The sequence below is a fragment of the Lipophrys pholis genome (assembly GCF_963383615.2).
Source record: "Lipophrys pholis genome assembly, chromosome: 1".
Lineage (NCBI taxonomy): Eukaryota > Metazoa > Chordata > Actinopteri > Blenniiformes > Blenniidae > Lipophrys > Lipophrys pholis.
In genome coordinates, this window is record NC_137635.1 from 35184124 (window position 1) to 35194185 (window position 10062).

At 38.6% G+C, this 10062-nt stretch overlaps 1 protein-coding gene across 1 annotated transcript in view; it reads right to left on the bottom strand.

The window, feature by feature from the left end:
* The window catches only part of map4l (microtubule associated protein 4 like), a 78304-nt gene that overhangs the window by 53626 nt on the left and 14616 nt on the right, over positions 1–10062 (bottom strand). The gene's annotated exons all lie outside the window — the stretch shown is intronic.

Genomic DNA, 10062 nt, shown 5'->3' on the forward strand with positions numbered 1-10062 from the left:
AAGGATTCATGTAGAGTTTTGAATCTGGATTCCGACTCAGTTTTATGAACTTGGCCATCGTACTTTCGGAGAAGAGAACACGACTGTAAACTTTAAGATGAATGAAAATAATCAGTAAATAACAGAACTCAGAGGGCTTCAGCCCCTTTTTCAAGGATGATATGAACTTTCAATATCTGGATTTCTCATAGACAGGAAATGAGGACAAACAATAAAATAAATCAAAGATTTAATATGCTAGACTTTGACAAAATGAACATTTGAACCATTTTTGTAGGAATGGCCAAATTATTCAGAATCCTTCCAAAAAGTTAAATTCAATCCAATCATAAAATACAGTTGTGACAAAGAGTAATGTGCAACTTTAAGTTTCGCTCAGAGTAAAAACAAGTTGTGATGAAGTAAAAGATGTTTCTCCGTCTGCCATGGTGGTTTAGGGTGTCAGTCGTCTGTTCGCTCCTGAAGTGCTGTAAAAGCTTCGCTTACGTCAAATTCACTTCCAACATTTTTGCTGAAGTCAGCACACACACGCACACACACACACACACACACACACACACACACACACACACACACACACACACACACACACACACACACATACACATACACATACACGCTCATACACACACATCCTAATTATTAACAGTGACAGCTGAGGTGTGTGTGATGACCTCACCAGAAGTGCTGCTGGCACGGATGCTCAACTGTACTGCAGTCACATGTGACTGCAGTGTCTCGCACGCACGCACGCACGCACGCACGCACGCACGCACGCACGCACGCACACACACGCACACACACACACACACACACACACGGATTCATACACTCAGGAATGCAAAAGTGCCTCAAATACACACACATACTGCAGAGTCACTACTCTTGTCGACGCTAAGAGGTCGCTCCCCTCCTCTCCCCTCTCTCTCTGCACCTTGGTCACACGTAGTAAAAGCACACACACACACACACACACACACACACACACACACACACACACACACACACACACACACACACACACACACACACACACACACACACACACACACACACACACACACACACACACACACGCACACACACACTGCAGGGATGTGTTATCATGCCTCAGCAAACGCAGATACATCCCAGCTTGATAGAAACACAGGCAGACTGCAGTAACTTCTCCGTCACTGTGCCGCTTCGTGAGCCCACAGTAAGCTAAATTTCATTGTGGCTCCCCGTACACCCGGACGATATCAAGGTCAACAGGAGTAGATAGAGAGAAAACTAAAAAAGGTGCGTTCGTCTATTTACCAAAGTTCAAATTCATTTACTTTCTGAGATATATTCAGGTTGCACAAATGATTATTCCTTCATTTATCTTCTATAGGGCTGAGAGGATGCTCAGGGTTGCAGGGCATTAGTCCCTCACGGGGAAAACAAACACTCACACCAGTTGAGAGACACCCATCAACCTCAAACGCATGTTTGTCAACTGTGGAAGGAAACCAGAGTAATGAGAAACCCATGCATGCACAGGGGGAGCTCCACGCAGGAAGATGCCTGAGGACTTCAACCTGAAACCTTTTTTTTGTTTCCAGAGGTAAGAGTGCTAACCACTGCACCACAACACTGCTCTAAAAGGATGAAGGTTTAAATGCAGATTTAACAAGTCCAGGCCTTTCATTGGTTCTTTGTTTTGATATTCAGTAGAGATAATATGTTCAGGAGATGTTGATGACATGTATTGATTGTTGATCTCCAACATACAGTATGTGTGGACATACATAGGAAAGCTTAGGTAAGAGAGAGATCTATTCTATGACTAAATATCTTCGCTCATCATGTGTTTAACACCTAAGAGAAAGGTAATATTTTCTATCTTTTTGTCTGAATGATTTCCCCATTTCTTAACTCCAGGTAGCAGGAAATACAGCTGCTTCAATCTGTCTATAAAGAAGGCTAAACGTAGAGCTGTGATAAGAACAAAAATCTTTGTGTGGTTTCAAACTCTTGCCAGCTTTTAAGACAATTGTGAGAAAACATGAAGAAGAAATCAATACATGATCTCAAGGACATGAGAAAAATAGCAGCTCCTCTCAAATTCAAATGATCAATAAAGAAAATAAACCTGAGACATTCTGAATGCACAGCATGTTCAGCCTTAAGTGTGTATGCTGCTAAATTATCATAAGTAAAGGAGACGATGAATAATAAAAAAACCCACTTTGGGCTAAAATGCCATTTTTAACTGTAAGTTGTATGCTGGTTAAAAACAAGGGGCATATTTACATTAAGGATGGTCACATCATTCTGGATCAAAAGTCCTGTTCACACAGCAAGTTTAAGGGTTTAAGATAAAATCTGTATTAGATTGAGATGTGTTATATTTGGAGGTTCATTTGTTGAGTGGTGAAGTCACAAAGGTGGGATTTTTAGTTATAAACTGGAATAGACTCATGGAATAAAAATGTTTTAAAATAGAAGGATTCTTGTGCTTTATAAAAAAAGTGAAGCAGTACGAAGAGTTCTTCACATTGAGGACAGATGAGCTCTTGACTCTCCGCTCTCTTCACATTGCAGACGATGAGCCCTTCGTCAGAGATGAAGCTTTCAGACGAGTTCACTATTTTCACAATTGTAACAGCGAGGTCAAAAAAACACTGCATTACGACAGAATACTAGAATATATAGAAGTGTGGAAGAAAACAGGAGAATAAAGAAATGAAGAGATAACTTCCCCGTCTGAGACGACGGGATCTCATTGATTTGTATTGATCCTGACGTGTGCTCTGAACATCAAACTGCAGCTCTGTCAGGGCATTCTGTCAGAAATACTGTTCAGTCATGTGTCGCACCTGCAGACATGTTAAGCTTGAGTAACTTATATTTTTGCCCTCTATTACCAGCTGCAACATGTTAATACGAATTACATTTGAAGACAAGGCCTACATCTCTATGTATCTGACAAATAGCACTGCAGTTCAGATTAACTATCTATCATCTGCATTTCCTGTCTTCAACTAACTGATCATACAAGTTTAATAGCCTGAACTAACTGTACAAATCAGAATGTTAGGGAACTAAAAATACCTTAAAACAATAACTTGACTGGAACCTGTAGTTTATGTTTACTTCTGCTGGTTCAGTGAGATCTTTGCCACTTACAAATGTGGTCATCAGACTGAACTGATCTTACACGAGACCTGTTTGATGTCTTTCACCGTGAGTTGTTTAGGAAATGCTTCAACTCCTTAAAAACTCTAGTCTGGATGGAGTAGGTCCTAAGAGTCAGGTTGATGCCCGATCTTGAATTTTGATGTAATATTGTCCACACATAACGGGACGGATCATCAACAAACACTTTGTTGCCAATTTGTTTGTCATATTATATTTGTAATATTTGTCATATTCAATAGAATAGAATAGAATAGCATAGAATAGAATAGAATAGAATAGAATAGAATAGAATAGAATAGAATAGAATCGGAATACTTGATCAATCTCAGAGGGAAATCCTTTAAATATCCCATAAAGCAGCAATAATGTATAATAGAGAAGTTCTAATAACTGGAATATGTTACCTTGGATTGAGAGTCTCATTCTGTATCTACAATATGAAGCAGGATTGTCTCAATATGACAATTTAAAGGTGATAGAATTAAGATAATTTATTATCAAAGCAAAATGTACTGAAGGATCCATCCATCTTCGACCCAATTTTACCGAATTTATTTGTCACTGGACGCTTGAGCCCGATTATCTAGTGAATAAGAGGCAATGTTTTTATTTTGAATTGAAACCCACCTTTTGATTTGAGAAACACAAACGTATGAATTAGTTTAGACTTTATTAAACCATATTCTTCATCTGTGTGGACTCCAGGAGCGGTAAGCTACCGTAGTTTTAATATGAATCAATATTATCACTAACATGAGGTATCCACAATGACAAATGTTGAAAGATGTAACGGAGAGAGCGCAGATGGATTTCGCTCGATGGGTTAAACTCACCATACTTGTGAGTTTGTAGAGTTTGCATGTCAAGGATCTTTGATATGAAAACATTTGAGAAACCCCGTGGTCAAACATCTGCCGTCAGACACATTCTGATGTTCAGTGTCATACAAGAGCGCCCATATGGCTCATACAGTGTGGAGCCTAAAGGCCAAAAGCAGTCACCAGCATTTTAGATAACCTCTGTAACACACACACACACACACACAGTAGTATTTCTATTATTATGAAGGACATTAGATAAACTTTAACTAACCTCATTTTGTCACCTTAACCCAGAAACCCTTTGCTTTTTGTCCCCTTAAGGATGTTGACTCTGAACATCACGGCTGTGGAAATATAAACATGAAGGATACAAGGACACTCGTCGAGCCCAAGGATGTGTTCTGGTCGATCACACCAGCTGTGCATGATATGTCAGTGACTATGTGACGCGATACGACAGGCTGATGGTTTATCATAAAGGATCTTTTCTTTTTTAGTTTCAAAGAAAAAAGAAACGCACGCACGCACGCACGCACGCACGCACGCACGCAACTCAGTCTGATGTGCCATCTGTGTTTAGGTTCACAACTCTCACACCCATCAACACGATCTCATCTGTGTTTCTGCTCTACGGTCTGTGCTCCATCACCACCCCCTGTCCCATCTCATTAGCCTAATGTATATTCCCAACAACATACAGTGCAAGAGCTAAATAAAGAATACTGAATACTTAAGTTTGACTTTGATTTCCAACGCAATTCAAAGCAATTTGAAGTTGCACTATTTTCTTTGTTTATTTGAGATAAAATAAACAACATTTAATCATAAAACTAACGACTAGGAGAGGAGAGTCGCACTCAAGGCTGAACGACTGCCAGAGTTGGCATTTTGCAAAATATTTTTCTCACAAAGGCAGGAAAGTGGCTCAGTAAGAAAAGATTGTAGCTTTGGCGAGTTTAGTCATTTTAAACTCCTGTAAATATAGCAACTCTTCACGATAAAAGGACTTGTTGCTTTTTTAAGGGTGAGAGTCCTGCTTTCAAAAACCGAGCCAGTTTTTAGGCTCCTGCTCGAAGGTTATTCACATTTTATATTCTCAAAATCTGTGGAGCCTCTGTTTTGATTTGGTGTACAACATGTGGTATACACACACACACACACACAATACTTAATCACACAAATAGTTTTTGCGTTTTACTTGTTTACTTTGTTTATTCGCATAATTTTCAGGATTTATCAAATCCAACCGACACTTCTCTTACTGTTAACATAGTGTTAAAAGTTTGGATGAAATGTGAAGGAATTAGGAAGTTATGAAATATGGTCACATGCCTCATGAAACAGACACGAGATTATTCATTTCATATCGTGCTCATATTGTATCGTACATATTTAGTAGGTTAATGAAGGTATCTACGGCCAGTTTTAGATGAAAAGAAAAGGGGGGGGCGTTAACTCTGTACGTAAGAGTGTTAAGGCCACTGAAGAAAAAAAATTATTGGAGATTAAAAAAAATCCTCATGCACTTCGAGAAAAAAGTCAAAATTCAATGTTGCACTTTTTTTTTTTTGCACTTTTAAAGAAAGTCTAAATAGTCAGCGCATTGACTGCTTCTACAAAATGCATTGCAGGCAGTGAAATGAACGGATGAAACTATACTTCCGAACAGGCTTTAGCTCATAAACACGGTGCAGTTATCATCAGCATTAGGACTTTAAAGAGACAGTGCAGCCTGCAGCTCTCTGCCACTCTCTACACTATGAGGGACATGGGCACCGATCCCTGCGGAATGCTCTAGGATATCTATAAAATGTATTATTATTAAACACGGAAATCCGGTGAAAAATGAGATGTTCAGCAGCAGTAAGCAACCCTAAATAGTTAGAATTATGTAATTTAATGTGATTATTTCGGCATCCACAGGCAATTTTTGTTTTTCTTCAGTGGCCCCCAATACTCTTCTGTAAAATCTGAACATTGATTTTCGAGTTTTTTCTTTTCTTTAATTATTTTTTTTACCTCAGATTTTTTTTTTCCCTCGGTTGCCCTAATTGTCTTCCGTAACTATGAATGCTCTAATAGTAATTTGTGAAAATTATTTGGCACAAATCAAGAAATAAATCAAAAGAATTAACAAATGTGTTGTTTTCACAATATACAAATACACAAATGTAGTGGTGAAAGTAACCAATTACAAATACACATATATCATTGAAATTCGATATTATTAGACAAGGGAGAAAAAAATTTATAAAAAAGAAATGAGATATCATTTTGGGCATCTGCATTTTTTATGAGCAATTTCTAAGTATGTCCTAGTATACTGGGTAATTTTACCCATCTTTACGTACAATTTACACTATGTAATATACTTAATAAATAAATAAAAAATAATCACTTTTTTTATTGTTCCCCATGGGGAAATTTCTTCTCTGCGTTTAACCCATCCTTTTGATAGTCAGCCACATTGGTAACCTGTGGGATTCAAACCAGTGAATTTCTGTTCCCAACTGTATTTACTTTAACCACCATGCGGCCACTAACCCGCCACTAACTAACATTTGTTAACCACGCTGTCTCCCTTCATAGGTTTCCTCGTGTGTATCTTTGTTGTAAATAAGTACAATTCGAGCAGCGTCACAGCTAATCTACTTGAGTGCAAAGAGCTTTTTCTTCTTTGTTTTTCAACACAGCAGCAGATAATCACGTGATTACGACGATTTCAGATTCTAAAATCAAAATCAAAACTTTCTCCTTTCGTTTCATCTGCTAGTGCCGCAGAGGTTTTTTTTGGGGGGGGGGGGGGGGGGTTTCTGCCTTCTTGACCGTTGCGTGTCAGATCCTGACGGCTAGACAGGTTAATCTTCAACCCGACCGGCCGTCGTGTGCCACAGGCTGGAAGCTAATTGTGTGTGTGTGTGTGTGTGTGTGTGTGTGTGTGTGTGTGTGTGTGTGTGTGTGTGTGTGTGTGTGTGTGTGTGTGTGTGTGTGTGTGTGTGTGTGTGTGAGAGTGTGCGTGTGATGGTAATGATGCTAATGCAGCTTTGTCTCTCCAGGCTGACACAGTGTCACACTGACAGGAAACAAGAGAGACCGAGGGGAGGAACAGACGAAGAGGAAAAAGAAAGAAAAAGAGCTAAAGAGAAAGACGTAGAATGAGGATACAGCCTGAAAGACAAGAAGAGGGCAACATAGTAAGAAAACGAGCCTGTAAAGATTAGTTTAGGGGTACAAAAAGCAACATATCCTGATTATTTTGTTTATTATAATATGAGAAGCATGATTCATCGTGCAGTAAACAGAGGTTGAGGACTATTAACGGACTGATGACTCAAAACCACACAATTCCCTTATTTCCCCCCCCCGATTTGAATTCAGCCAACGGCCCAAACATGTATCTGTATCCTGCATGTGACACTGCTGAAAACAACATTAATTATTAACACAACTTGTCTCGGTGATAACCAGCAGCAACAACTACTTACAGAAGCACATGTTCAAAGTATTACATTTGCAATGCGTGAGAACTAAAATAAAGATACACCTCATTTGTGCATGGATTAATCATTTTGGTCTTGTATTAAAGTTTTTGTCCAACACAGTGCCAAAACTAATCTGGTAAGTCTGCATGATAGATCCCACATTGATCATCAGGGTGACACTGACATTTAAAACGTACATATACGAACACGAAAAACCATTTTGATCAATGTTGTGCTGTTGCAACTGGTCAAAATGGGCCCAAGGAGAAAAAGAGCACTGTCATTTTGAAGTACAAATTCCAAAGACATTATCATTATTCCCTGAAATGTTCACTTATCACAAGTCATACTGGAATCGCAATACTCAACAACAATATTGCACATGCAACTATCATGGTGCACCACTTTCACAGTTTTCGTCCATCAGCTGTGGTCTCCACACGCTAGTTTTAGAGAGCAGATTTGTCGAGAACAAGTCTGTTTAGTTGTGATCTGTCACCTGTGATTGGTAGATTAGTACCATTCCATCTTTATTTATAAAGCGCTGTCACACAACCGCTGTTGAAATATAGTGCTGTACATGAGGAGTACAACTATAAAACTATCAAATGCAACTAAAACGGGACAAAAAGAACAAGAAAAAAAAAACATTAAAACAATAACAAAAAATAAAATCTGAACAACGTTTCATGCTGGGTTGAACTCTAATGAGTAAAAATAGATTTTAAGATGATCAATAGAAATCACACCTTTACACAAGTGGTTAGACAATTGTGAATTAACAGCAACGTTCAACCATATAGTCGGAATCATCTTTTAAACAGTTCTATTGCTACTCTTGCTGTCCAAATGTTGGAAATCCCTTAATCCTTATCCAGATTTCCAGTAAAGACGCGAAGAAAGCATGACAACTGAGGATGTAGTAAAGCAGATCAAAGTACCGGTCTTGTCAAAGAAGTCATCAAAGTTACAATATGTCTGAATAATGCAACTTCTACCATCAAATTGGGATTTAAAGTCCATGTCACAGTTGTAATACAAGATTACTAATACATGAAATCAAACGCAGTGACAGGTTTTCATCTGATCTTATTTTATTACTGATCCAAAAAAATGTTTATGACTCAAAATCCAAACAATTTGAGTTTCGAATTGGGTGACACCCCGTGTTCAGGTGTGAGATTGTGAATGGTGATTGGAAAATCAACAAAGAACAATAGTTAAATAATCATTTTCTCTGTGTGTCACCTGCAAAGAGATCTACTTTTAGTACTGTGGAAGGACTCGTTGTCAAAGTCTGCCTGTTATAACATCATCACATAGTTGCAGCCTCAGTGTTTATCACACATAATGTGTCTTTATGGACTGTGGATCAGTTATCAGGAAGTTCAACACAGAGGAATATATCCCATTCATCTTTCGTAAAGCTGCAACAAGTCGGAAGGCCATAAGCATTAACAGAGTAATGTGAAAAGAGTTTGGTACCAGATTACTTAGAATTAAAAAAAAATAATAAAACAGAGAAGGAATACTACTGCAGTCTCTTGTTAGCAGAAATGACTCCCCCTCCTCCTGAAGTTTGAACAAATCCCCCTCTATAGGCTATAATAATCCATGCCTCTGTGTGTCTACAGGGCTTTTGTGTCTGCTCTATTTAACTCTCCAGCCTGGATGGCTCCCTTATTTTCCATCTCTCACTCTTCTCCTCTTCCTAAAACCCGGCAGTTCAATATTTTGTTTTTAACCTACATTAATTTACTCTTAATCTCTCAGATTTAGCCCTTCCTTCTGTCTCACATATCTCCAATGTTCAATTAATCCGTGAAAGGTCAGGCACAATAATACTGATTAATAAATAATGTGCTATGAGTTATCCTTTATATATGTGTCAGTTTAGCAATCATGCAAAATAAAGCCGATTCCAACAGCATGCGAGAGCCGGGACAACAAAAGGCCTTAAATGAAAAGTCAAAATCAGCCAAACATTAAGGAGGTAATTTGTAATCAGGCCTAATGCATGTCGGTGGCTGTGTGGGATCAGCATTCGACATAACCGGTCAATTAAGGAGGCGGTGAACTTAAAAATTGGTAAATGCAGGTGGATCTTTGCGAGTTGAGAGGGAATAATATAAATCCTGTCAAACAATGAACCTGCAAGGTGTTCTCAAGAGCTCAAAAAATATCACTGGATGCCACTAAATACATTCCTGCATGAGAAATTATGTTTCTCCGTGTTGCAAATTGTAATAAAACAACAGAATCGGAGCGTAGAAGTGTTTTTGGGAAGCAAGTTTTAACTGCAAGTTTGCATGAGGAAGGGCGTAGGATGTACAAAAGGATCCATATGGATCTTATCATCTGTTGTGGCATGCTCAGTGGGAAGCAACTGGAACTCATTTCCATATGTGTAGCAGCAAAGTTTTATTAACTTCTGACACATCATTTCATTCAGCGTGGGTTTGTGCGGGCTGACAATGACGTTGATCGTCATCGACAGACTTGTATGGAACTCATTAGTAAGAAATATGGAGCTTTTTGAGCGTCAAGCTCCTTGAATGTGCCACGAAGTTTTACGTGTATTGCTCTCAGAAATT